At 37.1% G+C, this 22,885-nt stretch overlaps 1 pseudogene; it reads left to right on the top strand.

Annotated features, from left to right (window-relative positions):
- The first annotated feature begins 316 nt into the window (after positions 1-316).
- On the top strand, positions 317-785 carry LOC119505669 (annotated as a pseudogene).
- Positions 786-22,885: the final 22,100 nt, after the last annotated feature.

Raw genomic sequence — 22,885 nt, 5'->3', positions numbered from 1 at the left:
AAATTTTTGGTGGTTAAAATACATAAAGAGAGCAATTACAAAAATGGTGGATCACTCTCTAATGGATATTTGCTCTTTTAAAAGCTCCAGGTAAGACTAACTTTATGTAATATATGTTGCCTCATATAATATATCGATAGGGTTAATTTATTTTAAAAAGCCAAAGCTAAAACTTTAAATATTTACCCAAGTACACATATGTACTTGTGTAAATTTAAACATATAAAACTATATTAAAAGTCTTAAACAGAGAAGGCTTGTGAAAAACAAACAGGGAAAGTCCGCGTTTGGCTGTGGGTTCGCACGCGAGTTCAACATGTGTATGGATAAGTGTTATTTCTGTTCAAGGCCAGTCTACTGGGTCACGGCATGATGTTTGTCCTCAACGATTGTAAGGTGTTCAGATTTTGTAAATCCAAATGTCATAAAAACTTTAAAAAGAAGCGTAATCCTCGCAAGGTCGGGTGGACTAAAGCATTCAGGAAGACAGCTGGTAAAGAGCTTGCAGTGGTTAATTCATTTGAATTTCAGAAACGTAGAAATGAACCTGTCAAGTACCAGCGAGAGCTATGGAATAACACTATTGATGCAATGAAGAGAGTCAAAGAAATTAAACAGAAACGCCAAGTTAAATTTATAATGAACTACAGAAAGTTCAGGACATCAGAGAAGTCAAGCAAAACATCCATCTTATCTGGGCTCCTCTTGTAGGCAAAGAAAAGCAGCTGGAAGAAAAAATGGTACTGCAATTACAACAGGATGTGGACATGGAAGATATTTCTTAAAATCTCCTGTCTGTAACCATTTCTACATGTGCATTTGAAAATCTCTTCTCGAGACTTGGAACTTCTAAACTATTGATTTATTTTTTTCATGAGGTTACTCAAATGAAAGGTAATTAAAAATACATTTCTCCTACATTGCTATTTATAAAACATGAGATATTATGGATGTTAGATTGTATCTCAACTTTAAACCTTCGCTGATAAGTTGTACTATGTAAATCATGAAGATTCTGTTTGTAAGTGTAGAAGTGAATTGTGGGCATAAAATGGTCATGTCATTTGGATAATGGCCCTAGGCAGCTTTTATGTAATAAGTAATGACAAAATTCATGGCTAATGATATATAAAATAAAACTTTCTTTGCAGTAAAACAAATGAACAAACAAAAAACAAACAAAAACAAAAAAATACAAAAAATGAAGAGGAAAGTGAATAATGCAGATTTAAAAAATGATTTTGATCTTTGCATATAAAGGCTGCTTAGCAAAAAAAGGAAAAAATTGTTCCTTGTCTTCTGTGGAGGACAAAATTCTACAGTTACCTTCTGAAAGGCTGCTGTCTATTTGCGGCTTTGCACTGATTTCTTGAATCATTTTTATTTTCTTTTTTTTGTTAGAGAAGTTATAGGTTTTCTTGAATAATTTTAAGCAAAAGTCTCTCATTTCTAAAAAGCTAAATTTATTTACTACTATGCATAATTTAATCCTTGTTTTTCTGGCTAGTATTTTAATAATTTCTTGTCCTTAAAACTGCATCATGTTGGTTGCTAACACGCCCACAGACATAGGGGACTGGTGGTTTGATGGATTGAGCCCTCTACCACAGAATTTGCCCTTGGGAAGACTGTTGCTGCAAAGGAGAGGCTAGACCTCCCTATAATTGTGCCTAAGAGCCTCCTCCTGAATGCCTCTTTGTTGCTCAGATGTGGCCCTCTCTCTCTCTAGCTAAGCCAACTTGAAAGGTGAAATCACTGCCCTCCCGCCTATGTGGGATCAGACACCCAGGGTAGTGAATCTCCCTGACAACGTGGAATATGACTCCCAGGGAGGAATGTAGACCCGGCTTTGTGGGATGGAGAACATCTTCTTAACCAAAAAGGGGATGTGAAAGGAAATGAAATAAGCTTCAGTGTCAGAGAGATTCCAAAATGAGCCAAGAGGTCACTCTGGTGGGCACTCTTATGCACAATATAGACAACCCTTTTTAGGTTCTAATGAATTGGGGTAGCTGGTGGTGGATACCTGAAACTATCAAACTACTACCCAGAACCCATGACTCTTGAAGACAATTGTATAAAAATGTGGCTTATGAGGGGGGGGACAGTGGGATTGGGGGGGCCATAGGGATCACACTCCCATTTGTCTAGTTTGTGGATGGATGAGTGGAAAGGTGGGGGAAGGAAACAAACAAACAAACAGACAAGGACACCCAGTGTTCTTTTTTACTTTAGTTGCTCTTTTTCACTTTAATTATTATTCTGGTTATTTTTGCGTGTGTGGTAATGAGGGTGTTGGGGATTGATTTTGGTAATGAATGTACAACTATGTAATAGTACTGTGAACAATCAAATGTACGATTTGTTTTGTATGGCTGCATGGTATGTGAATATATCTCAATAAAATGAATAAAAAAAAACTACATCATATATTCATATCCTGATGTGATTAAAAGGTTGGCAGCTCTTCTAATATTCCCTTTCCCTAATCTAGGACCACAAATTAGATTTAAAAAATGAGAAACTGAACCTCCCTAGATAAATTATGTAGTGATAAAATATTAATAATATAAATGTTTTAATAATTGTTTACTTTTTTAGGTTGGACAGAACATACTTAGGCTTCTGTGTAAAGACTGAAGCAAAACCGTCAATGAGCTAATGTTTGTTCCTAGATACAAAAACCCTTGTTATTTGGTCATGGCTATAACATATACTTTATGAACTAAATCAAAAGACTCTGAACATTTGCCAACATTTTCATTGATCCTAATATGTTCCTTCTCTCTAGATCATTCACTAAATATACCCAAACAGGGGATTCTACTCTTCTCCATTCTGATTGAATTTAATAGAATAATCAGCACTACTAAGTCTTGACACCAGCAGGAAGTTTACAAACTACAGATAAGATATTGGGTTTTCTAGAAGAGACCAAAAAATAAAGCCCCTCAATAAAGGGCAATACCAGATATCTGATAGGCTTTTTCCAAGGGACAAAAAGAATTTCTAGGACTCGAGTTCTCTAGAAATAGGTGACTTCATGGAAACAGCCTGCTTAAGCCAAGATCACTAATATGCTGGATATAGGATGATATGTCAACTGGATATCCATGTGGGAAAAAAAAAGTCAAACCAAACCAGAAACAATTCTTAGTAGGTTAAGGTCATAGATGTGAAAAATAAAATGTTTATTATTTAAGAGGAAACTATGTCTTGCAACTTTGGGGAAGGGAAAGATTTGGCTGCCAAGGTACAGAAAGCCCAAATCCGGTAGAAGACTGATAAATCTGACTTCATGTAATATAAAATCTCCATTCAACCAAAAGTAATATAAGCAAAGGGAAACGAGAAGCCAGAGTGAGAAAAGATATAAAAAAATGCACAGAACCAGCATAGAAAAAAGATAAAGAACTACAGGCCTATGAGAACAAGATAGAAAACCCAGTAGAAGTCTAGGCAAAGGATATGAGTAAACAATTCACAGGCAAAGAAACCTCAATGTTGCATAACCTCGTGTAAAAATACTCAGTCTCACTAGTAAATTGAGAAATGCAAATTAAAACCACACTGAGCAGCCATTTCATATTCATCAGACAGGGAAACATTTTTTTGTTTCCATATCTTTGGAGAAATGGAAACTTTTGTACACTGATCATAGAACTGTATATCGATACAACTGCTTTGAGGAGTAATTTCACAGTATCTTATGAAGCTAAAACTGTACATCTTGTGACCCAGCAGTTGCACTGTTGGGCCAATACTGGAAAATTTTGGGCAAACGTGTACAGAGAGAGAAAACAGAATGTTCACTGTAGCACTGATCATAATACAATTTGAAAACTACCTAAATGTCCATCAATAGGAGAATGAATAAATGAGATACCCATTTGATTGAATACAAAATAAAAATGAAAGAGCCAGAGCAGCGTGTATCAAAGGAGCACATTTCAACAGCAAACTGAGTTTGAAAAAAGTTAAGTATAAAAACCTGTAAGGAAATAAGGACAAAATTTTTTAAAAGTGGTTACCTTTGGGGAGAAAGGTGGGAGAAATTGGATTGAAGAAGTTTCTATAGGGAGCTTCAACAGTTTCAATGCTACCTAATGCTCTTACAGTAATTTTAGTTATGGCAAAATATTAGGATTTGAAAGGATGGGGTTGTGGGTACATGGGTGTCATGCTATTTGGTGCAATTTTCCATATGTTGGAAATATGTCATTCCCAATGTGTAAAAATAATTTGAATTGTCACAATAATGTCAGTCAGTTGCTATAATTTCACCAACCTAATTACAAATACAAAAACATTACTGAAAGGAAGAAAACAAAGTTCCACTTGGAACTTTGACTCTAAAGTTAGAGATGAAAGAGATCCATATATAACAATCAGAAAAATGTGTAGAAAGATGTGTCTCTTCTGACTAGGTTGTTGAGGTAGAGGACCATAATAAATCTACTGAAGATTTATGGCATTAATTAAACCAAATCCAAATATTATCATCTATCTGTTGGTGCAACCTGACATTTATTTTTTTAAATTCAATTTTATTGAGATATGTGACATACAATGTAATCATTCAAAATGTACAATCAGTTGTTCACAGTACCATCATATAGTATGCATTCATCACCACAATCATTTTTTGAACATTTTCATTACTCCAAAAAATAAAAAATAAAAATACAAAAAATAAAAGTAAAAAAGAACACCCAAAACATCCCATCCCCCACCCCACCCCCATTATTCAATTAATTTCTGTCCCCATTTTTCTACTCATCTGTCCATATACTGGATAAAGGAGTGTGCACCACAAGGTTTTCACAATCACACGGTCACACAATGTAAGCTACATATTTATACAATCATTTTCAGGAATCAAGGCTACTGGGTTGCAGCTCAACAGTTTCAGGTATTTCCTTCTAGCTATTCCAATACACTAAAAACTAAAAAGGGATATCTATATAGTGCATAAGAATAACCTCCAGAATGACCTCTCGTCTCCATTTGAAATCTCTCAGCCACTGAAACTTTATTTTGTTTCATTTCTCTTCCCCCTTTTGCTCCAGGAGGCTTTCTCAATCCCACAATGCTGGGTCTAGGCTCATCCCCGGGAGTCATACCCTGTGTTGCCAGGGAGATTTACACTCCTGGGAGTCATGTCCCATATGGGGGGGAGGGCAGTGAGTTTTTCTGCCGAGTTGGCTTAGAGAGAGAGGGCCACATCTGAGCAACAAAAGAGGTTCTCTGGGGATGACTCTTAGGCACAATTATAAGTAGGCTTAGCCTCTCCTTTGCAGTAACAAGTTTCATGAGGCAAGCCCCAAGATTGAGGGCTTGGCCTTCTAAATTGGTAATCCCCATGCTTGCTGCCACATTTTTGAAAAAGCCCCCATAATCAATGGTTTACTTTGCAAATGTCCCCAGAAAACATGTTGCTACAACAAAGAAGGGATTTGAGATCTAGAAGATTTTGCCAGATTAATCCCTAGTTGTAGGATTATTAGTGCAGCGATAAAGGAAATGTTCATTCACAGGTCATGTCAGCAACATTTTTAAAAAACACTTGAAATATTTAAAAGGAGAGTGGGGGAGATGAACAAAACACAAATGTTGTGGAAAACTTTAACACAACTTCACATAAAATAAGATGTCATTAGCAAAGTACACCCATAAGTCACCAAGAAAGACACACTCGGGCCCTTTGTATCAGTGGCCAGGGATGTTTTTCCTCTTCTCTATGCTCATAACTCATTGTATGTTAAAGAAGTATTTTATCTTGCTGTGGTAGATTGAGCCCTGGACCCTACAAAAGCATGTTTTTAATCTTAAACTGCATTCCTATGTGTGAACCCATTTGTTAATAGGACCTTCTGAAGATGTTACTATGATTTAAAGCTGTGGCCAAATTGAGTGAGGGTGAGTCTTAATCTGTATTACTGGATGCCTTATGAAAAGGGGAACTTCGGATGCAGTCAATCTGTAGAAACCAGAAACCAGAAGACTTAGAAACTAGAGGTCAGACAAAGCCACAGGAGGAGGCTAAGGACATCACCATGGGACAGAGGCAATGATGCATGTCAAGGAACCCCAGGGATGGTGGCAAGCCATCTCCAGAAACCTACAGACTCCAAGAGAATGCACGGCCTTGCCAATGCCTTAATCTGGGTCTTCTGGCCTCTAAAACTAGGAGTCGATAAATTCTTATTGTTTAAGCTCAACCATTGTGAGACATTTGTCATATCAGCCGTGGCAAACTAAGACACTCACTATGCCCCTATTCCGGTTTCTTTTTCTTTAGAGCATTTGTCACGATGGAACCATATGTTATACATATGTTTGTAGTCTGTCTCCCCAAATAAACTCCCACCTCCACCCCTAGACATGGGTTCAAGTCCTAACCCTGGTTCTTGAAAGTGACTTTATTTGGAAATGGGCTCTTTGAAGATGTGATTAGGTGAAATGAGGTCAAGTTGCATGAGGGTGGGCTGACCCAATGTGACTTATAGTGTCCCTATAAGAAGAGGGAAATTTGCACACAGGTTCATGTGGAAGAAGGGAGAGGGCCTGTGTGACGATGCAAACAGAGAATGAGTTACTGCAGTGGCAAGCTAAGCAATGCCAAGGGTCGCTGGCAACTTCAGAAGCCAGGAAAAGCCAAGGGAGGACCCTCTCCTCAAGTTTTAGAAGGAGCCTTGCCCTGCTAACATCTTGATTTCAGACTTCTAGCCTGCAAGAACTGTAAAACAATAGATTGCTGCTGTTTTAAACTACCAAGTTTCTGATAATTTATGGCAGCCCTGGGAAACTAAGACGAGCACCTAATGACAATGTGGAAAAGGAACAAAGGGAAAAGCACTTCTCCTTTATGTCCCAGGAGAGCTGCCAAGATAAACCCAAAGGGCACAACTGGATATTCCACCTTAGGCAGGCTGGGCTTGGACACAGGTGCTCCCAACCTCTGCAAAGACACAGGTAGCCCACATGGAGCACCGAAGCTGCACATCTCTCTGGATCCAAATGGGTGGGAATAACACACATCTCAGGGGCTCCCAGTATGGAATGATAACCTCTAGGATGGACAGGTAACCTTTTGCAATAGTCTTAATGCAAATGGCCTGTTGTTCTTAGGGTGCACATCACTGGTAAGGCCAATTTTGATCAATGCCTTGTTCAGTTTCCCCACTGTGTATTATTTTGCCCCTTGCAAATAATAAGCAATCTGTGAGGAAACACTGAGACCTACTGCTCATCATAACCCCACCCTCCACCCCCGATTTAGCATTCCACTTCTTGCCAGAATCAGTCTTTTTACTTAGGATGTTGAAATATGATGATTTCTCAACTCCAGCATTTCATCACATTTACCACTCAGCACTTGGCATTCTACTGCATGAAAGAGATTTCTTTCTCTCCCTCTTTCCCTCTCTTGCTGTCTCAATCACCAGTCCACACTACCTCCAATTCCAATCCATCTCCATAGGGCTCTTCCTTGCCTTCTCCCATTACATATTTGTATCTACTTTTTCCACATTGAGGACACTGACCTCCACCAATGTTGGCACATTTTACTCATTGGTTCAATCCAGTAATATATCTAAGATAGCTTTGATATATTAAGAATGGCTTTGCCTACTGCCCTACAAAAAGCTAACCTACTAAAAAGACTTCAGGATTTGTTTATAGTTCTCTCTCAACCTTCCAAAACTGGGTTCATAAATTATTGTATTCATAATTTACTTGGACAAGTTCTTTTTTTCGCCTTTCAATGTGGTTATGATATTCATTTGAAATTCAGTTGGGTTCATTAGTTTCTGTTTGTTTTCAGTTTTAGGGTGTTTTTTTCTTCTTTCTGTTCTCATAAGTTAATATTATTTTTTGAATTTGTGAAACATGAACACTCTTCTGAAAGTCAAACTATATTAAAAGGGATATTGTAGCTGTCTTCTGTAACCCTTCTTACTCTATGCCCTCCCAAACCCCTTGCAGGTAACCAACCTCAGCGTTTTCTGGTTGATCCTTCCTGTGTGCTTCTTTTTTTTTAAAAAAAAAAAAAAAAAAAAAGATAAGCAGGTATACATAAGCATATCTATATATATTCAAGTTTTACTTTGCTTTTTTCACTTAACTGTGTATCTTGGAAATCACCACAACAGTTCATAGAAATCTTCACTCTTTTTACAGCTGCATAATATTCCTCTGAGCATAGAGTGTTTGAACATTGTAAGATTTGATGCATTAAGTAAAGAAAGAGGAGGAAGGCAGCAGACAGGTTTTCTAATGGCGTGGGGGAAAAAGTCCATTCCACTTACTTTAACATTTCAACCAGGGCCTTGGCAGAGAGCCACCACCATAGTCAAAAGTCCAGGATTAGCCAGAAGCCTGCATTTCACAGCTTCTCTCTCAAATCAATTTCAATCTCCTTTTGGGAGATGGGAGAGGAGGTAAGAGAAGAACATATATCTATCTGCTTTGATTTTCTCCTTCCATCTTTATTACCATAGAACCTAATTTCCAAACTGGAAGAGAACCCAAAATCTGACAATGCTATACTTTGTACTTGGCTCAGCCTTAGTAGTCTATAAAACTCAACATACAAATTAAGCAGAAGTTAATGAAGGTGCAGTTTCTTAGCCAAGAAGGTGTACTTTCATAAAACAAAACAGAAAATCATTAACTATGTATCTAAGCTTTGAAGGGCAAAAAGCATCCTCTAGGAGTGAATTTTCAAATAATGTTTTAGATACTTTTAACAAGAGAATATGTCTTAGACGAATGCAAGTTAATAGCATGCAAGTTTTTTGAAATGTCTGCATGTACTGTGCTTAAAAATAATACACAAAGTCTGAAAAATCTACTGTCCCTAAAAACACTTTAATATGGTGGTTCTCAACCTTGGAGGCACATTAGAATTGCCTGGGGAGCTTTTAAAAATTCCAACACCCAGGCTGCAGCCTAGACCAGTTAAATCAGAATCCTTGTGGGTGGGCATCAGTAGTTTTAAAAGTCCAACACCACAGGTGATGCCAATGTATACCTAAGGGTGGGAACTACTTCTCTAAGAGCAGAAAGTTATCTTATCTTAGCCCCTATTCATTCCCTGTTTCCTGAGAACTCTTAGAAAAGTGTCACATAATATCAATGCTTGGACTTTACTCCCAGAAATGCTGATTTAACTGCCCTGGGGTGAGGCCCTAACATATTTCTTTTGCTTTTACTTTTGTTTTTAAGTTTCCTAAGTAATTCTAATGTTCGTCCAAGGCCAAGAACCCTGGTATGAAGTACGACTTGCCCCATCAATTTTGCAAACTACCCAGTCTTGAAAGTGGACAACTAATTTTAATATTAATGACATAAATGAGGCTCTGATCTGCATAGTGTTCACAAATTTGAGGCACATTTGCATCTGGGTTCCTGAGCCCTGTCTTCTGCTTGGGTACACAATGTTTAGATCATTACTTGTTGTATTTTCTATTTTAGCAGAACTTTCTTAGCAATTCTAATTTATAATGAAAGATCACATTATTAAATTAACACTGAATTTCTTGCAGGAGAATATATAGAACATAGAATTTAAGTTTGTTTGGCACATCCATAGGTGTAAAAATCTATGATGTTAAAACCAAAGCATTCAAATTAAAATAACCTTTTCACTGAAAAAATCTTAAAAAAGGATGTTTGCTCATGTTTGTCTGCTTAAAATGGTCATTATCTTTACTTAAATGAGACTTTATTTAAAGGAGTCCTTTAACTTCAAATATTGTCATTATATGGAGTTTTACTAATGGACCCCACTGAAGAATGAGATGTTTAAAAAAATAACTCCAAAAATGATGATTCAGTTAATCTATGAGAGGTGGTACAACAGCAACAGATTAAATACCGCCTGCTTTACAAGTCTAATTTTAAAGCCAAATGCTGCATTTTGATATACTTCTAAAATTAAGTAGCAATTTTTTGGAGGGTTGGTCCTAGTTCTAACTGACTTCATGGACCGCCTACACCTACCAAAATAACCTTATGTTTATTTGCTCAACCAGAAGAACAAATATTTTTGAGCATCTAGCTTGTGTCATTCATTGTCCTAGACTCTGGAAATACAATGGTAAGTAAAAGGTAGGGCCACTGTTCTAATGGACTTTACAACTTAGCTGTAATTAGGCTAACATTGAGAATATACATAAAAACTACAGAAATTCTTCAAGATATTTTAGCAATTAATCCTGGCCTACAGACTGGAAAAAGAGGAGTGCTCAGCTCCAAATATCAAAATTTGACATGTGGCCCTAGATTACATTTTCTTAAATTAAACTTACAGTAAATCCCATATACTTCCTAGAGACAGATATTCTTGATAAATAGTTATAAAAAGCAACAGGCATTTTCCAAAGCAAGATTCAAAATTACATCAAATGCCCCACTTAGACATGATTTTCTTCACTTCACCCTCAGTGAAGTGCTTGTTAAAAATACATGTGTTCCAACTCTCACAGTTAAGAGGAAGTTAATTCAGCTTTCTTTTGAGGACTGAAAATGCCTGTTAGCTCTAAAGACCAGCACGTGCCAGGGCTGATAGGTTATGACAGATATACTGTGATCGGGGTGACATGAAACCACAAGAGTTCCCAGGACTGTGGGCCCTTCCACTGGGTTCTACACTCCCCAACACCTGACACTTGTAGAGGACATCTCCATTGTTCAGACAGTAATTTATTTGATATGGAACTGTTCTTGGGTTTTCTCCTTTTCTTTCAAAGCGATTTTTTTTTATTTCAAGCAAATTTTAAAACTCACCTCTCCTTTTCCTTAAACTAAAACTGTCTCCTGCTTTTTTCTTAGAAAAATAGCGGATCCAATGTAGTGGGTACTCTGTACTGACCTTATGAGTGGTAGTCACTCAAGAATTTTACATGGAACAAATGTGCTGGCAAATACCATGGTGCTGATTAACCAGGATTTAAAATTAAAGAATCCTTCCACATCTCCCAAGCCTTGATTTAATTTAACTAGGTTTTCCGATTGGAGTTACATAATTATCAAGTGATTCAGATGAGATGGCATATATAGAGAGTTTTTTCTATTGGACACATTTATAGTAATGCTGCTGGTTAAAATAAGGTCTGACTCATTTCCTGAATTATGTATAAATCCAATTGCTTAATATAAACCACCAAACATCTGAGGCAACACACTGTTCTTTATCTGGTGATTTGACAAAGAATTTCCATTAAGTGCTGGGGTTGGGGAGAGATGCATTATACTGACTTTCTTAAGCCCTTAATCTATACTGGGGATATTTTCATGCCTCACTACAAGTTGACTAAATTTAAGTAATTAATGAATGATTTGAAAATGTCTTGTGTTTTGAATGAAAGAAACTTCATTTGAGAATGAAAAAGCTATAAAAATAGCTTTCTGGTTTCTGGTTAAATCTCTGAGCCACTGATTTCCAATTTTTTAAAATCACACATTCTATCAGTAAAAAATTTTGAAGCACATAACTCCAAATACGTGTGTGTGAGTGTGTCTGTATAAGGATATAAATGCACACAAATAGAAAGTTAAAGGAAGCATATTAAAATAAATATGAACGGAAGTCCTAATAGACTTTTCCCTTCCCCAATATATATTGTCTTAGAGATCACTGCTTGATGCTAAAATCACTGTATCTTAAAAGTCAGAATAAATAAAAGCTAACATTTACTGAATGTGCATAATATGTTAGTGAACTAAGTAATTTATGTATACTGGCTCATTTAATCTTCAAACAACTGTAGGAAGCAAATAATATTATTTTCTCCATTTTATAGATGAAAGTTTAAGTGATTTGTTCAAGTATACCGCTAGTAAATGGTTCAGTTGAGACTGTAATTTAAGTACTTTAAATCCAGAGATCCCTTTTTTTTTTTAACATTTTTTATTGTGAGATACAACATATGTACAGAAAAGCGATAACTTTCAAAGTACGATTTAACAAGTAATTACAGAGCAAATTTCAAAGAATGTTATGGATTACAGTTCCACAATTTTAGTTATTTCCTTATTGTGAGATATATATATATATAGATAGATAGATAGATATAGATAAGAAAGGTGATAACTTTCAAAGTACAATTTAACAAGTAGCTATAGAGCAAATTTCAGAGAATTCTATGGGTTATAGTCCTACCATGTCAGCTATTTCCTTCTGGCTATTCTAGTAACCTAGACTCTAAAAAAAAATTTATATAAAGATTCAGTATTCATAATCCTTTTTTAAATCCTATCTTGTCTGTTGCTTCCCTTCCCTCTCATTTGATCACTGTCTCAGTCTTCAGGGATATCTAGGCAGTGACCACTCTAACTTGTTCATACTGAAAAGGGGTGTCAACATTATGGGGAAGAGGGGTGCATCTGGTTGATGTTCTTGAAGAGGTTGTTGCCTCTGGGTTTTGGGACTTATCTGGCATGGGAACACTCTGGAGGATTTAAGTTTCTGAGCGATAAACTTAGTGAACGAAACTTTTATAGAGTCTCAGATAGAGACCTAAGTATTCTTTAGTATTTTTGGGACTACTGTTGATTAGGGCTTGGCATACTGTGGCGAGCTCCCCCCTTTTTTATTTTAAATTCAGTTTTATTGAGATATATTAACTTACCATACAATCATTCACAGTGTACAATGAACTGTTCACAGCACCATCATATAGTTGTGCATTCATCTCAATCAATTTTTGAACATTTTCCAAACTCCAAAAAGAATAAAAATAAGAATAAAAATAAAAGTAAAAAAGAACAACCAAAGCATTCCATCCCCCCATCCCACCCTATTTTTCATTTAGTTTTTGTCCCCAGTTTTCTACTCATCCGTCCATACACTGGATAAAGGGAGTGTGAGTCACAAGGTTTTCACTATCACACAGTCACACCATGTAAGCTATGTAGTTATGCAATCGTCTTCAAGAATCAAGGCTTCTGGATTCCATTTCCACAGTTTCAGGTATTTCCTTCTAGCTGTTCCAATACACTAAAAAGTAAAAATGGATATCTATATACTGCATAAGAATAACCTCCAGAGTGACCTCTCAACTCCATTTGGAATCTCTCAGCCACTGAAACTTTATTTTGTTTCAGTTGTCTTCCCCTTTTTGGTCAAGAACATTTTCTCAATCCCATGATGCCGGGTCCAGGCTCACCCCAGGAGTTATGTACACATTGCCAGGGAGATTTACACCCCTGGAAGTCATGTCCCATATAGTGGGGAGAGAGGCCCTTTTTTTAATCACCACCCTGTTACATGCAAAAATGGTCCCCATTTCTATAATATATTGTTAACTTCACTTCCATTTTTCCTTCCTTTACATTTTTTTTAATTACCAACTAATCTATGCATGTGGTTTAAAAAATCCAAATGGTTAAAAAATGTATAAAGGGAAAATTAAAAATTTTCCTTCTCTCCTAATGCTATTTTCAAAGTGATTTGCCAAAAGATCCTAAGTTTGTGATATCAACCACAGGAAAAGTATTTCTTCTCAGAAGTACCACTGAATCTGAAACTCAAATCAGACTCAATCCCCTGTGGATAACAGTTGCAACCTCTAGAAAAAAATATATAAAACAACTTCTGAAGGTCCTGGAGGAGAGTTGGCACTGGAAAGAAGGGGATGGCACCTCCAGTTGAGTGCTCCTTCCAACCACACCACAGCCAAGAAACTACTTCCTTTGTTTTGCCTTCTGTCTTGATGGAGGCCATGCTCCATCTTTCTTCTGCCTCATTTTAACTTTTTCTTGTTCCAAACCCTCAAGGTCCAGGTATACGTGAATCACATAATGTAATAAAATAATTCAAGCAAAGGCATTTTTCACTGAGAACAATATATTACTATTCCATGACACGTGGCTATAGCAATAGCAGCCAGTGCCCTAATTAATCTTCATAACTAATATTTATTGAGCACCTAAGAAGTACCAAGTTCAGTTCTAACTACTTCATATGTACTATATCATTCAGTATCCCTCAACAACTTTATGAGGTGGATTTTGTATTTATTAACATTTTCCAATTAAGAAAATTAAGGCATGTAGAAATAAGTTAGGACATGTTCTTTTGTTAGGACATATATTTAGAGTTAAAGTGATAAAAAATGTAATTAAAGCCCAGTGTGTCTGATTATAAAACCTGTTCACTTAACTCTAAGGAATACTCATAGCATAATTACAGGAAGGTTAGAAGAAACAAGGGGCAAAATAGCTTTTTGTCTTTTGAAAATATTTAATTAGTCATTGATTTCCTAAGCAGAAGGCATTTATCTCATATATTAACCATGTCATAAGCACTGTTGTGGGGGAAGTAAAAGGCAACTAAAATTGGCTGAATATCTATGATATAGGTCTGTGCTGGTTTGTATATATTGTGTCCCCCAGAAAAAGCCATATTCTTTAATGCAATCTTGTGTGGGCAGATGGATTAGTGTTGATTAGGTTGGAACCTTCTGATTGAGTGTTCCCATGGCGATGTGACCCACCCAACTGTGAATGACACCTTTGATTAGGGTGTGACCTCTTGACTGAAAGTTTCCATGGAAATGTGGCCCCGCCCATACAGGGTGAGCCTTGATTAGTTCACTGGAGTCCTGTAAAAAGAGCTCACAAACACAGGGACCTCAGAGCAACTGAGAGTGACATTTTGAATTGGAGCTGAAGCTAAGAGAGGACAAAATGCCCCATGAGCAACATTTTGGAGAACACCATTTTGAACCACAACCTGGGAGCAAGTGGACACCAGCCACATGCCTTCCGAGCTAACAGAGGTTTTCTGGACACCAATGGCCATCCCTCAGTGAAGGTATCCTATTGTTGATGCATTACGTTGGACACTTTATGGCCTTAAGACTGTAACTTTATAACCAAATAAACCCCCTTTATAAAAGCCAATCCATTTCTGGTGTTTTGCAAAACGGCAGCATTAGCAAACCAGGACAAGGTCTCTATGTATCTTATCTCATTTAACCAGCACAACCCCGAAGAGTGAGCTTTTCTTATCCCCATTCTACAGATGAGAACATATGAATGTTTTGAGAGTTATAAAGTATCCTGATCCCCCCTTTCAAAAAAATGTATATAATGTCATGAGGGCCTCAGGTTAAAAACACACACACATGCACATTTATCAGGTATGACTTTACTTACACAAGCCTCTCTTCAATTTGAACACTTTTTATAATGAGCTTGTATTCAGATAATATTAATAAAATGAAAAGAAGAATGAATGTGATTCAAGAATGTTTTCTGATGGTAGAAAAATCATTGTCTGACATATGGGTACTGGGCTCCTGAAAAACTTATGGCTAGTACCACAAATGCTCAAATGATACCATAGGCACTACAAAATATTCTGAATGTTGTTTGTCTTACCTCCACACACCACATGGATGCTCCTGGTGATTTTTCTCCATTATACAAATGGAAAACTACCTTTTTCAAAAAAACAACAATTATGAACCCGATGTAACAGTACAGAAAGAACAGCACTGTGAAGTCTTGAGAAATAGAGCTTCTTTTGTTGCTTTTTTTAAAAATTGCATTTCCAGATAGTCCCTAATCCGAAAGACAGACCAACTGCACCATCATCTGTTACTTATTTCTGAAGCTGCAGAAGGCACTAATGAACAGTAGTTTAGATAATGCCTATTCTTGAAGCAAAAGCATTCCACTACCAGTGCCTAATGCCTTGCTATGACAAAGGCTTTGAGGAGAATAACTACGGGTCTTGGGGGAAAAATACAACATGAATAGGGAAGGTGGAGATTAGGACAAAATACCTTGAAGGGATATGTATAAGGTTCTGCAATTTACTGGTTATGTGACATTTGGCAAGTCACCTCCTAAGCCAAAATCGCCCTCATCTTGAGGTAGGGCTAATAAGATGCTTCCTCAGAGGCCCCTGTGAGGATCAGAGATGTGGGCTGTTAGTACCATAATTACTCTGGGATGCTGGTCAGCTCTCCTTGTGGGGATGAGTGGGAGAGAAGTGTAGCTCAGCAGAGCTGGAAAAAGGAAACTGAGGACGAAGCAGCCGCCCTCTTTAGTTTACTTTATTCCAGAGAAAGACGGTTGAATTTGAAGGCAGAATAAAACTCCCACACACTAAAGTACTAGGAACAAGGCACATTTTATCCCAAGGCTTTAAATAGTAGGGGACTAAGACAGATCATAGATTTCTAGTTACACCTGACTGAGCAGGGATTCTTCACCTGCACAGAGAGGTAAGGAGACAGTGTAACTTTGAAGGCCCCACAACCACAGGTTTCAAGAGAGCTAAGAGGGCAAGAGTAATAGGGTTGGCTCCCTAATCTTAGAATTTCATGGCCAATTCCCATCCTAAACTTCCTGAAAACAGAGAAAGGACATAGGGCCTAGTGGTGAAGGGACCATTACATTTCTGTCTGAGCCTATCTGAGGGTACTTGATGCAGGAAGAGGGCTTTGAAGAATCTCAGGGAGGAGAGGAGGGTAAACTGGTGGCCCAGAGGAGGAGGTTTGGTGAGATGGTGAGATGCACTCTGGTCTTCTAGAAGCTTGAATGACGCAGTTCCCCAGAGCACGCTTGGACTTGTGGTCCAGTGCAGCCACATTGCTTTCACGGCAACAGAGAACCATTGGCTGTGGCTTAGGTTCCATGTTCTTTTTTTTTTTTTAATAGACTTTTAATTTTAGAACAGTTTTAGATCTACAGAAAAATTGTGAAAATAGTACAGAAAGTTCCGATAGACCCACACCCAGTTTCCCTATTACCAACATCTCAACATTAGTATAGTGCATTTGTTACAATGAATGAAACTGTACTGATACTGATATATATGATTAACTAAAATCCACACTTTATTCAGATTTCCTTAGTTTTTACTCACTGTCTTTTTTCTGCTCCAGGATCCCATCCAGAATGCCACATTACATTTACAGGTCAGGTCTCCTTAGGCTCTTCTTGGCTGTTTTTGACGACTTTGACATTTTTGAGGAGTACAGGGCAGGGATTTTGTAGAATGTCTCTCGGTTGGGATTTGCCTGATATTTTTTTATCTTGATTATGGGATTTTTGGTAGGAAGCCACAGGAGTAAAGTGCTATTTTCATCAAATCACCAAGGGTACATACTATCAACAGGACTTATCACCATTGATGTCGACTGTGATCACCTGGCTTGAGATAGTGTTTATCAGGTTTCTCCAGTGTAAGGTTGTTTTTTTTCCCCTCTCCCTTTGCACACTGCACTCTTTGGAAGGAAGTCCTTATGTACATCCCACACTTCAGGAGTTATGGTTCCCCTCCTCAAGGGCAGAGTATCTACTTAAGTCATTTGGAATTCTTTTGCTCGGGAAACTGGTCTCTCTTCCCCATTTATTTATTTATTCAGCCATTTATGTTTGTCAGTATTGAGTCATGGATATATTTGTTATACTTTGGCTTATAATCCAGTACTACTTTGTTTAATTTGGTGTTCAACCCATTCCAGCTTTGGCCATTGGGAGCTCTTTCCGTTGGTTCTGTATCTCTTTGACATTCTCCCATCATTGTTTTCCATTTTTTTTTTTTTTTTTTTTTAGCACTCTCTTACTTTCTGGCACTATAAGATGCTCCAGGATCATCTTGTATGTTTTCTGCCTAGAATCAGCTATCTCCAAGAGCCCTTTTATTGGAGAATGTTATTGGAAACCAAGATCAAGGCGCTAAGTGTGCTTATTGTTACTGGAGTGTTACTTCAAGGTTATCTCAGCTGTCAGGGCAAAAAAATATATGCGTGTATTCTAACCTGTATATATAAGCCTACCTATAACGATTTCTATATATAACCATCTGTATCTATAGTAAGCTAAACATAGAGTTCATACTGTTGTATGTAACTCTAATCCCTTACTATATGGATCATTCTAGTTTCATCTCTTTGCTTATTTGTAACCTCCTAATCCGACGATGAGGAATCTGGCTCTTACCATATGCCATCTATTTACTTCATTGTTCACTGGCTTTTCAAAAAATCCTACATGTTAGTATCTATTACTGCCATTATTCTTTTTTGATGCTCTAATTGTCCCAACTTTGGCTAGTGGGATCCCTTTCAAGCTGTGTCCTTTCGCACCTCTTGTTCAGTCTTGGAGAACCTCTTTGTTTTCTGACACAAGAAGATATCTAGATTAACTTGTATTTTCTCTAAGACATAGAATAAGCCAGATCTTCAAGGATTCTTAATACCTTTTTTTTTTTTTAACAACAGCTCTATTGAGATATAATTCACATACCATACAATTCACCCATTTTAAAGTGTGCAATTCAGTGCCTTTTTGTAAATTCACAGTTGTACAACCATTACTACAATCAATTTTAGAACATTTTCATCACCCCCCCCAAAGAAACCCTGTACCTTTTACGTAACCTTTCAATATAGTATACTCCTCTGACCTTTCCCCCTCTAGCTGGTGTCAGGAGCAGCCAGCTTAGACTCAGATGGAAGTCACATGTTGAAGATGGCAGAGCCATCTGACTATCCCTGGACTGTTATCGCTCGCTCTTGTTTAAGAAAGCATCAGATTTATGGATATCAGTGACACAGTATGCTAATAGACTACTTTTTTTTAAATTGTTTCAGGTAAAATAGTTTTGCAATATGCTCCCATTTTCAAAAATTCCAGAGTCTTGCTTTATTCCTTCCATTGGGGCTAGTAACATTGTAACTTTCATTTTACTAGTGACATGCATGCCCTTGTATACATCCTGTGCAAAAGAGTTGCGTTATAGGAATTATTGCTTCTGATATTCAGGGACAGCTATATTCCAGGACTTCAATTTTGGTGATTGTGTATTGCACACATTTAATATTACATAGAAGTATAAGCATTAGAAAAAGATCAAGGGTGTGGCAGATCAAAAAGACTGCCAGCTGAGAGCTGGATGGAAGCAAAGGTCCCAAATCTTATAAACAGATGGTAGAAATTTGAATTTAGGTCAGGAGATTACTGGATGTAGTACTCCAAATACACCAGCTTTTTCACTCTTGCCGTTTCAAACACCAAGCCCTTCCCTCTTCTCCCAAACTGATACTCATTACCATGGTCTAATACTCAATAATCTTTTGCTGAAAAGTAGAAAGGAAATGAAGGGAATTAAATTTTATTGAACACTTATTGAGAGGCTGTACAAAACAGTGATTAAGACATATTGGTCTGACCTGGAATTTCTATTAAATCCCAGATATTTGGCCATTCTCTATTAGTTGTCATTCCTGACATGTTGTGGTCATGGTGATATTGTTATTTGCATTAACTCTAAAGAATCAACTTTCCTGACAAATCTGGGATATCTGCATGAATACCCTAAATAAGGATCAGAGACACAACCATAAAGAAAAGGGATTATGTCTCTACGTTGTGTTTTCTAATCAGGCTATCAAATCCATGGCAGTCCTTCTTATTTTGTTTTTCTTGTATAACCCAAACAATCTATGATTCTATTTCTACAGTTGTCATAATCAATCACAAGTACTTTCTGAAGTCATATTACTTTAAATAGCACTGTGTCAGGTGTACTGTAACTTATTTTAATTTACAATCTATTGATAAGCCAACACAGAAATATTAAAACAATTGGAACCAATACAAGTGAATGGTAATTAAATAAGTGATAAATTGGGTCATAGAGAAAACAAAGGTTCCAGAAGAGTATTTCTTAACCCTTTCATCATCAATCATATCTTTGGATTAACTTACCACTTTATATTTCACTTCATTTGTTAATTCAATAGGTAATTAATATTTATTGAGTTGCTTCCACAAATCAGATCTGTGCTAGGTGCTCAGTTACCGCATTTTCAAAAAGCTTTATGGTGATTTAAAATAAGTAATTAGAAAATAAATAATTATAAAATAGAAATAAAAACCAGGAAAATACAAATAACAGAAAAAGGCAGCACAGGGACAACAAAAATGTATATAAAGCAGTCTAAGTGTGAGCATATGTGCAACAGATGATCTGTAAATCAAATTCGGAGTTTCCTAAGCAGTCAAAGTGAACATCATTATCAGGTAAGAGAAAAGAGGAAGTAAAGTTTTTCCTTGTACTAAACTCCAAGAGAACTTTCAGAGACGACACTTTACAAAAGATACAAGAGAAGGTGCCCTCCATAACATTCTACAGCAAACCCAGTAATGGATTGCAATTGGCTTTTTTTTTTTTGTATCATATATAAAACCTAAAATTTCTGCCTTTTAACTGCATTCAAATATATAACCATTGCTGTTAATTACATTCACAATATTGAGCTACTGTCTATCCATTATCAAAACTTTTCCATGATCCCAAATAGAAACTCCACATTTAAAGTCTTAACTCCTTATTCTCTACCCTCCTAATTGGCTTCTTCATTCCGATTTGGATAAAAGCTGAGTGTATAACATGAAGTATTGAAGGACGTTCTTCTTAGGACTGAAAAATATAGCCAAAGTATAATAGCAGAAATTTGTGTAGCAATAGATATGACCAGCATATTTTTCAAACAATATTCCTAAATATATCTTTTCTCAGTTGAGATTTGACAAAAGGTAGGAGCAGAAAATTCTAAACAATATGCTTTGATGAACACACAAAAAACTAAACTGATATTCTGAATTTCTGGTTGAGGATAGAGTCAACTGCTCTAAATTCTACCTAAGCATATGTCTGGGCTGAACTCCTTTTGTAAAAATTATGGTGTCTAAGGAAGTTTCTCGCCTCTGGGAAGGGCCATCCTCACCTGCGTGAGATGGTGGGTTGGAGGATTCTTTTTATTATTTGCTGTTCTCACTCCCTTCATAAACTCCATGCAGTAAACATTTATTTTTATTGTTTATTTACTTTTTTTTTTTTTTTTTTTTTTTTATTATACCACTGGTTGTTTTTATTTTCTTTTATTTTTTTTAATCATCATTTTATTGAGATATATTCACATACCACGCAGTCATACAAAACAAATTGTACTTTCGATTGTTCACAGTACCATTACATAGTTGTACATTCATCACCTAAATCAATCCCTGACACCTTCATTAGCACACACACAAAAATAACAAGAATAATAATTAGAGTGAAAAAGAGCAATTGAAGTAAAAAAGAACACTGGGTACCTTTGTCTGTTTGTTTGCTTCCCCTACTTTTCTACACATCCATCCATAAACTAGACAAAGTGGAGTTTGGTCCTTATGGCATTCCCAATCCCACTGTCACCCCTCATAAGCTACATTTTTATACAACTGTCTTCGAGATTCATGGGTTCTGGGTTGTAGTTTAATAGTTTCAGGTATCCACCACCAGCTACCCCAATTCTTTAGAACCTAAAAAAGGTTGTCTAAAGTGTGCGTAAGAGTGCCCACCAGAGTGATCTCTCGGCTCGTTTTGGAATCTCTCTGCCACTGAAGCTTATTTCATTTCCTTTCACATCCCCCTTTTGGTCAAGAAGATGTTCTCCATCCCACGATGCCGGATCTACATTCCTCCCCGGGAGTCATATTCCACGTTGCCAGGGAGATTCACTTCCCTGGGTGTCTGATCCCACGTAGGGGGGAGGGCAGTGATTTCACCTTTCAAGTTGGCTTAGCCAGAGAGAGAGGGCCACATCTGAGCAACAAAGAGGCATTCAGGAGGAGACTCTTAGGCACAACCATAGGGAGGCCTAGCCTCTCCTTTGCAGCAACCGTCTTCCCAAGGGTAAAACTTATGGTAGAGGGCTCAACCCATCAAACCACCAGTCCCCTATGTCTGTGGTCATGTTAGCAACCATGGAGGTGGGGTAGGCGAATACCCCTGCATTCTCCACAGGCTCCTCAAGGGGGCACTACATCTTTTTTTTTTTTTTTCCTTGTTTGTCTTTTTTCTTTTTTTTTTTTTTTTAACTTTCCCTTCTTTTTTAAATCAACTGTATGAAAAAAAAAGTTAAAAAGAAAACAAACATACAATAAAAGAACATTTCAAAGAGACCATAACAAGGGAGTAAGAAAAAGACAACTAACCTAAGATAACTGCTTAACTTCCAACATGTTCCTACTTTACCCCAAGAAAGTTACATAATATAGCAACATTTCAGTGAACTTGTTCCTACTACATCCATCAGAAATTAACAGACCATAGTCATTTCTGGGCATCCCCAGAACGTTAAATAGCTTATCTGTTCTTCTTGGATTATTGTTCCCCCTTCCTTAATTGCTCTCTACTGCTAGTTCCCCTACATTCTACATTATAAACCATTTGTTTTACATTTTTCAAAGTTCACATTAGTGGTAGCATATAATATTTCTCTTTTTGTGCCTGGCTTATTTCGCTCAGCATTATGTCTTCAAAGTTCATCCATGTTGTCATATGTTTCACGAGATCGTTCCTTCTTACTGCCGTGTAGTATTCCATCGTGTGTATATACCACATTTTATTTATCCACTCATCTGTTGAAGGACATTTGGGTTGTTTCCATCTCTTGGCAATTGTGAATAATGCTGCTATGAACATTGGCGTGCAGATATCTGTTCGTGTCACTGCTTTCCGATCTTCCGGGTATATACCGAGAAGTGCAATCGCTGGATCGAATGGTAGCTCTATATCTAGTTTTCTAAGGAACTGCCAGACTGACTTCCAGAGTGGCTGAACCATTATACAGTCCCACCAACAATGAATAAGAGTTCCAATTTCTCCACATCCCCTCCAGCATTTGTAGTTTCCTGTTTGTTTAATGGCAGCCATTCTAACCGGTGTTAGATGGTATCTCATTGTGGTTTTAATTTGCATCTCTCTAATAGCTAGTGAAGCTGAACATTTTTTCATGTGTTTCTTGGCCATTTGTATTTCCTCTTCAGAGAACTGTCTTTTCATATCTTTTGCCCATTTTATAATTGG

Source organism: Choloepus didactylus, chromosome 10 (assembly GCF_015220235.1).
Source record: "Choloepus didactylus isolate mChoDid1 chromosome 10, mChoDid1.pri, whole genome shotgun sequence".
NCBI lineage: Eukaryota > Metazoa > Chordata > Mammalia > Pilosa > Megalonychidae > Choloepus > Choloepus didactylus.
This window is presented reverse-complemented; position numbering and strand designations above follow the sequence as displayed.